General features: G+C 48.3%; 1 long non-coding RNA gene across 1 annotated transcript; it reads left to right on the top strand.

Annotated features, from left to right (window-relative positions):
• The first annotated feature begins 135 nt into the window (after positions 1 to 135).
• Positions 136 to 7,645, top strand: LOC138735073 (uncharacterized). The gene is made up of 6 exons (XR_011339671.1): positions 136 to 229; positions 1,060 to 1,175; positions 2,313 to 2,403; positions 2,737 to 2,858; positions 3,732 to 4,041; positions 4,480 to 7,645. It is a non-coding gene; the product is annotated as an uncharacterized lncRNA (long non-coding RNA).
• The last annotated feature ends 674 nt before the right edge of the window (positions 7,646 to 8,319 follow it).

Raw genomic sequence — 8,319 nt, 5'->3', positions numbered from 1 at the left:
ACCACAGGTCTATGGGGCCAGATGGGATCCACCCAAGAGTATTAAAGGAGCCGTGGATGTGCTGGCCAAACCCCTTTCCATCATCTTCCAACAGTCCTGGCTGACTGGGGCAGTTCCACTCGACTGGAGGCTGATGTTGTGCCCATCTACAGGAATGGTTGCAGGGAGGATCCAGGGAACTCCAGGCCTTGTCAGTCTGACCTCAGTGCTGGGAAAAGTCACGGAACAGGTGATCTTGAGTGCGATCATGAAGCACATGCAAGAAAACTGGGTGATCAGGCCCAGTCAACACGGGTTCATGAAAGGCAGGTCTTGCCAAACTAACCTGATCGCCTTCTATGACAAAGTGACTCGGCTGCTGGATGAGGGAAAGGCTGTGGATGTGGTCTTCCTGGACTTCAGTAAAGCCTTTGACACACTTTCTCACAGAATTCTGCTTGAGAAACTGTCACCTCTGGCCCAGACAGGCGCACACTCTCCTGGGTGGAAAACTGGTTGGATGGTCGGGCTCAGAGAGTGGTGGGAAATGGAGTTAACTCCAGCTGGAGGCCAGAGACAAGTGGGGTTCCCCAGGGCTCAGTGCTGGGTCCAGCCCTGTTCCATGTCTTTATCAATGACCTGGATGAAGGGGTTGAGTGCACCTTTAGCAAGTTTGTGGATGACACTAAGCTGAGGTTGTTTAGCCTGGAGAAGAGGAGGCTGAGGGGAGACCTTATTGCTCTCTACAACTACCTGAAGGGAGATTGTGGAGAGGAGGGAGCTGGGCTCTTCTCCCAGGTGACAGGGGACAGGATGAGAGGGAATGGCCTCAAGCTCCACCAGGGGAAGTTCAGGCTGAACATCAGGATAAAATATTACACGGGAAGGGTCATTGGTCCCTGGCAGAGGCTGCCCAGGGCGGGGGTTGAGTCACCTTCCCTGCAGGTGTTTAAAGGACGGGTGGATGAGGTGCTGAGGGGCATCGTTTAGTGGTTGATGGGAATGGTTGGACTCAATGATCCAGTGGGTCCTTTCCAACCTATGGATTCTATGATTCTATGATTCTTTTTGCTTTGTCAGCAGAGACAATCTGACAGAAGTATTGATGATGAGAGAGCTCCTGTGGGATCCCGACGCCTCCTCAGGGAGAGAGGAAGAAGCGACGTGCTGGTGCCCTCCAAGCCAGCAGGATTTGGGTATGTGGCTTCCTCGGGACTCATTACTCTTTCTTAATCACTGTTGATCGTGTTGACGGTGCGAGCCGAAGCATTCTCCGCTTTGGGTTAGCATGTGACGGCATCGCGTTTGGTGAACGCTGGATCGAGACAACAATGCTAGGGTGGCAGGGGCTTTGCCAGCCGACCCTGTGCATGCCACCCAGCATGAACATGCCACACACACGCCAGGCCCACGCCCCACACATGCAATTCACCCCCCATGCACATTGTGCTGCCCCCATGCACACGCCATGCACGTGCCAGGCTAGCGCCACAACCACCCCATGCACGTGCTTTGAACATGCAAGTGGCATGCCACACACCAGCCAGGCACACGCCAGGCACACGCCAGGCACACGCCAGGCACACACCTTGCACACACAAGCAGCATACCACATACCACACGCATGTATTGCACACGCAGGCAACATGCCACGCATGCCATGCATGTGTTGTGTACATGCCACACACTCCACACACAGGCCACTGCTTCCATGCACATTCCAGGCTCATGCCACAACAGTCAAGCACATGTCACGCACATGCCTTCCACATGCAGGCAACATGCCACGCATGCCACACTCTCCCTGTGTATGTTATGTACGGGCTGTGTACATACCATACACATGCCATGGACATGCTAGCACATACCATGAAGATGACATGCCAGCCACACTGCAAGCATGCTGCACACACACGAAGAGGGAAAGGAGGAGAAGGGGAGCTTTGGAAAGCGCTTTTATGTTGTTAGTGTAGAGAGTGCCAGGGGGGAGGTTGCTTCTTTGATTCTCTTCTACAACCAGGCTTCTTTGCATTTAAAACCCTTCCGTGTCACAGGGTTTATAATGGTGCAACATCCGTTACGCTTGCTGCAGATCCTCTTGGTTCAGACGTTTCTCTGTTTCCAGTTACACAGAATACCTGTTCAGCCTTCTCATCTATTTTGAGGCTTAGCATCTTTTTAGACTTCTTTTTAGTGTTTGTGTTAAACTATGTCCCGTAACAGTGGTACGGAAGGCGAGTTGTTGCGTTCTTAACGGTAACTGTAGAGTTAAGGTACCTCAAGTACCTTGGGGAAATGCAGACGCTCCTCTTAGAGGTCCCTCATCTTTGCAGAGCGCTGTGGAGGCTTCCCATCTCTCTCATACGCTCGCGGCGGAAGAAGAGGAGGGCGCCCATGGGTGAAAGGGAAGCGGTTGCCATTCAGGTGAGAGGAGAAACGTCCGCTTTGCAGCTCTGAGTGAGGGTGACGTTTGTGATGCTGACTCCTGGTTCGGGAAGCAGCTTCTGGCTCCTCCGTTTGTTTCTCTGTGGATGAGGGCTCGGTGTATTGGCCTGGCTTCTGTGCCAGTGGCGTGGTCCTGTCGTTGACCACATCGTCGTTCATCGTGCGTGGGGGTGGGGGGCTTTGTCTGTTTTCTTACTTATGCTCCGATTGTCACCTGTAACTGGACAAATGACTCTGTTAGCATCGTGATGGTATTCCGAGGTGGCGTTAAAAATTCCTTAACGTATCGTGCACGTCTCTCTCTCCTCACAGCCCAAAAAGCCAGTCTGGAGAATGTCCTTACTGCAGAAAACCTGGCAAAAGTCTCGCAGAACTTCCCTGCTTTTTCAAAGCCCGATATTCTTCCACCTTCCATCCCGTCATGAGGAGTAACGGTGAGTGAGCTGGCACGGCACGGGGGGAGGAGGAGGATGAACTTTATCTGCTCTCCGCTGGCTAAACGAAAGGGCTGTGGGACCATCTTCATGGCATTGTTGCCGAGCGAGGCCTCGTGTTGTTGCCCTTTTGCGTTCCTTTGCACGTGTGTATGTGTGCGCTTACGCACGAGTTGATGTTGCGTCACGGCTGTTGGGTGAAAGCCCCGGGGAAGGCGATGGCCGAGCAGAATGCGCGCAGGCCGTCCGACGCTGTTCAGAAGGCGGTTGGATCCCTGACGAGCCTGCAGAGGCACCTCAGGGCCCCGCAAGGGTGGAACGTTCATGTTCACTTGGCATGGAGATGGATGGTGGTGTAACTAAGCGGGTAGCTTCGCTGTTGGGATCTGCAGCTGGAAGCTGTTGTGGGGTCGTCCCGTGGGTCTGAATTTTTCCAGTGCGGAGGCCGTGTGCTGAGACCGCCGATCTGCTTGCTAAGCCAGAGGGTCCAGCTCTAGGGGTGGAAAGGTGACGCGGTGTTGGCCGTCCTCGCCACACGAGAGCCGGCAGCACCGGGAGCCTCCTTAGCATGAGGGTGTCTGCAGCTGAAGTGGCTTCTTTTGCCTCTCTCTGCCCGAATTGGGCAGATCTCATCCTTCAAGTGAACGCAGAAGGCTCCGTATGCTCCCAGGTCCCGTAGAAAGGGAAGTTTGTGAATTCCCCGACTGCAGTAACCCTTGCTGCTGCCTGTGGATTGTTGTGCCAAAGACACCCTTCGCGCAGGGAGGGGGCACATGGGAGATGGGTGACGCGCTCACGTAAAGAGTGTCCTGCGGGCGGTGTGTCTCCTCGGAGCCGTGTGAAAACCGACCTCCGTTTTCTCTTCCCCTCTAGAGCAGGCAGAGGATGGGCTGCAAGGCTGAGAAAACCAGAGCGACGCAAGCGGCCAGCTAGATTCAGAGTGGGGAGAAACGCTGATGCCTGGTTAACAAAGGAGTTTCCACTGCTGAAACGGATGAGAACGGACGTCATAAGCGTCCTTCTGTTGGGGGCCAGCAAGGGAACCGCTTCTCTGGGGAGAACTTGCACACGGCCGGGGGGTTCTGTCATGGGAGGTGACTGAAACCCGATTCCCGATCCTGGTTTTGTGAAGGAGAAGAAAGGGCCGTGAGACCTGAAGGCAGGGCTCTGCTTCGAGGCAAAGGTGAGTGCCCCATGCACACGCCATACGCATTCTAGGCTCACGCTATGCTCACCCTATGCATACGCCATGCACAAGCCTTGCATACGCCACTGCGCCCATGCACACGCTGTGCACATGCCAAGTTTATGCCATAACCACCCCATCCACATGACACACACACGCCTTGCACACACAAGCAACATGTCACTCACACCACACATACCATGTGCTTGTTATGTTTATGCCTCGTACATGCTTACACGCACCACAGACACAGCAGCACGCTGCCCTCCCGCTGGGTGCGGCCAATGAGATGCAGGCTGGGACCGGGAGAGGGACAGCGCCCCGTGTCCCTCCTGTCCCCCCGAAACCCTCCTGTCCCTGCCCAGGGTGCCGCATGGGGCCGGGGGGAGTGCGGGGATACACAGCCTTTCCTCTTATGTCTGCTCTCTTTTTTAGTTTCTCTAAGACAGCTTTATTGGACTTGAGTTTTAGCCTCATGATTACGCATAAGACATGGCTGAATGTGACGGGAAGACTGCTGGGAAAATGGCAAGAAGAGGATTGACAAGAAACAGTGGAACACGCCCTTTAGAGTTTGCTGCTCGTCCCGCTGCTGAGAAATGGGAGTGTCCCTGAATTTGCTACTGCATGAGACAGATTGAAGAAGTTTAATAGAAGTTCAGTTCTATCTAAATGGTAGATGGGACTGTGCTTATGTAAAGCATATTGTATTTAACTGTAACCAATACGCTTCCAGGCACTGTATCTCAGCAGCCAGAACATGGAAGGAATCTTTTAATCTGTACATTTTTTTAACAATGATAATTGATGTTTGGTGGCTTAATAACATCTATAATTTTATGTCATTTCAATCAAGCCTGGCTGTCATACATTGAACTTCCAGTAAACCACCAACATTTTATACTTAGGAGTAATTTCTTATTACCCATCCTAAGTGGGATGCTATAGTTTTGCTGTTAAAAGGGTGGGTCTTGTTCAAAAACCTCTGAAGGTCATAGTTGGGTTGGTTAAGTCTGTGCCACACCTGTGGTCAGCAATTAGGTACAGGTGAAGAGTTTGCCCCTTAAAAGGCCTCTTGATTTAGAGCTGGCTCTCCCCTGCAGCTAGAGCATTCAGTGAAGAAAGGGGCTACAGAAGCCTGCCTTTCTTCCTTTCTTTGCTGGGTTTTGAACAGTTGAGTGGTTTTCTTCGTGGTGCATTTGAGCCTACAGTCATCGTTTCTTCTGTGAGTTTCAGGTAATGCTTTTGCTTGTGGATTTGCTTTTTAGTCTTAGAGTAAAACTGGCTTGCCATGTGGCAGCTTCAGAGAAATGTTACCACAAACGTTTGCAGTCAATGTCATCTTTCTTTGTTCTTGTTTTATTAGTAGAAGTAGGGATTATTTTTTTTTAGCTTTTTTTTTTTTTTTAATCTATTGGGGCCCTAAGGATTTAGGCTCAGCCTAAATAAGATTTCCAGATTTCCGGTGTAGTTTTAGTGATAGCTGTTACTGTTTTTCCCAGAGGTGGTTTGTTTAATTTGGGGTTTGTGTCGTAAGCAGTTGAAAATTATGTTTGCCCAGAACTTTTTGACGAAATGCCCAAGAAAAGTGTTAGCTTGCCTCTTCCTAGCCAAGCTGGGTTTTTTTTTCATATTTTATGTATTTTATTTCAGACTGTTATGCCGAACAAAACTGCTACAATTTTACTGTAAATAGAGCTCAGCCCTAACTCGGTCTCTGCCGTTTCTAGAAGTTGTTCCAAAACCATCCCGTGGCTTGGCACAGTTAAATACAATTGGCAGTCTCTGCTCCGTAAAGGTACTTAATGGAGCCATTGTGCAGGGTGAGCTGGTTTTCACATTGGGATGTGGTGAGGTTTATGTGAGTTAGCGCAGAGGGCACTGCCAGCCCTGCCCGCGTTGTGTCTCTCTCAGCTGGAGTTGCTGTGTGTTGCTTGGACAATGCCCTCGGTTTGGTTCTGGCTTCTGCAGTACATCCTCACATAGAATTTCACACAGTGAGTAACCGAAACAATTGTATAACTGGAGGGAAAGGATAATGCAAGCACCTTCCCGTGGAGCTAGGGAACTCCCTCTGTTAAACAGGCTCTGTTTTCCTCCCCCCCATAGTGGGGAGGGCTTGCTGCCGTGCCTGACTCCTTTATTGATGTGAGGCCAGAGATTATCATGAGATCAGAAAGTGACTGTCTGCAGAAGCAAGAATGATAATTAGGACCCGATATTGATCATCTGCCCGTGTCTTTAGTCACTGAGGAAATGCCAATCCAAAATTTCCTACTTGCCAGTCCATAGGAAGAAGAGTATTTTCTCCGTAATGATGACAAATTGTGAAGTCTGGAGTTCAGTGGCTGTATTAATATCAAGTGCATCTTTTTTTCTTCATTGAATTTTAAGGCAAAGCTTCTGGAATCCATACAAACAGTTGGGAGGGGAAGGAGCCCTCTGTCTGACCAAATATATGCATCTGCTTGATCTAGGTGTGTTTCAAACTCCTTTTCCACCCAAAGTGCATAAAGGCTCTGTGCATTTCATAACATTTCTCGATATCCCTTTTATGGGTACAGCTTTTTACTGTTTGATTATTCATCAGTTTGGCTTAAATTGCAGGCATTAAAGGGCTTAAGCCAGAAGTTCTCTTCTGGAAGCTTAGTGTAGGGCATCCCCTAGTCCTGTAAGTGCAGTGCAACTTAAAGTAATAGTTATCTGAGTGATGAATGCTGTACAAGGCAGTTATTCTGATGGTGCTTCCCCGTCCCTGGAATGCCATCCACTTCTGGCTTAGGTAAGCAAAGCCCCAACCGTGACTTGCTTTTGTCTTTCTCACTAAGTGCTGTCTTGAAAACGAATCAAAAAAATAATCTTGAGGGGAAAAACCATCTACTGCTATTGATGTTGTTTATGAAATGCTTATGATGCTGAAAAGGCAGCACACGTGAGCGTTAGGCATACCTGAATACTCTAAGCAGTCACTACAGAAGCTTAAAATACTTGAATGTATAAAAGTAGTAGGAGCCACTGGGAAATGTCTATTTTTTAATTGTGTATTTAGATTTGTGAAACTTGTTTTATGGATTTAATGATTCTGTACAGTTCAGTAGATCTTACTCTTATAATGACTTTTGAATGGTGCAAGGTATAGCCCATGTGATTTAAAGAAAGAAGAGGGGAGGGAGAATACATCCACAAAACCCCTAGCACTGAAATATGAACCCATTAAAACTATTTTTGTGAATTAGTCCTTTCTGCAGTGCTTTCTGCGACAGTACTTCTCTAAGGAATGTAATTAATATTATTCCACAGAGAATTAAAGGTCCATCTGATTATTTCTGACCTGATGAACTGTTTTCTGAAGCAATGCTCGCTCAGGGGTCGAGGTTCACAACTTGCAATATGTTAGTAACTCCAGTGGAAAGACAGACTTTATGGTTGTGCACTTCTAGCTGTATAGCATGTTTTATAAACAAAATACTTGCAAATACTGTGGCCTTAACTCTAGTGTGACTAAGTGCAGTGAAGAATATGACTTTGCAATTTCAGTCATGGTATTTCTTGTTTAAAAAACCCAATTATGTCACCATAAAATAAATATTTTCTGTCTGTATTTTCAATGTCTTTTTACTTTTTACTTTATACTCTAACTTACTTCAACATACACAGAAAAAAACCACTTAAGCACTTAGGAAAAGCAAATAAAAATCTTATTTCAAAGGAAAGTCTCAACTGACTTGCAAACTTCAAAGTTCATTACTGTTTTTTTCTCATCATTACTAACATAATGAAAATAAAATAATTGAATTCATATCATAGAATCATTTGGTTGGAAAAAAACCTTTGAGATCAGAGTCCAAATGTACCCATCCACCACTAAACCATATCCCTCAGCACCTCATTTTCCCTGAGTGACTTCTTCTGATGCCTGATAACCCTTTCCATGAAAGAAGTTTTCCCGATATCTAATCTGAAACTCCCCTGGTGCGACTCGAGGCTATTTCCTCCTGTCCTGTCTCTAGGTACATCTGCCTTGATCCAACCTCCTTTCAGGGAACTGCAGAGCAGGATGAGGTCTCCCCTCAGCCCTCTTTTCTCTAAGCTAAAGAAGTTCCCTTAGCCACCTCTCCTAAGACGGGTTCTCCAGCCCCTTCACCAGCCTCATTGCCCTGCTCTGGACACGCTCCAGCTCCTCAATGCCTGTCTTGTAGCGAGAGGGCCAACACTGACTCTAAGCCCAAGCGTGCCCAAGAAGGCCAATGGCTTCCTGACCTCTATCAGAAACTG

The sequence above is a fragment of the Phaenicophaeus curvirostris genome, unplaced genomic scaffold (assembly GCF_032191515.1).
Source record: "Phaenicophaeus curvirostris isolate KB17595 unplaced genomic scaffold, BPBGC_Pcur_1.0 scaffold_417, whole genome shotgun sequence".
Lineage (NCBI taxonomy): Eukaryota > Metazoa > Chordata > Aves > Cuculiformes > Cuculidae > Phaenicophaeus > Phaenicophaeus curvirostris.
The sequence above is the reverse complement of the archived record's forward strand: the minus strand, read 5'-3'. Positions and strand labels throughout refer to the sequence as shown.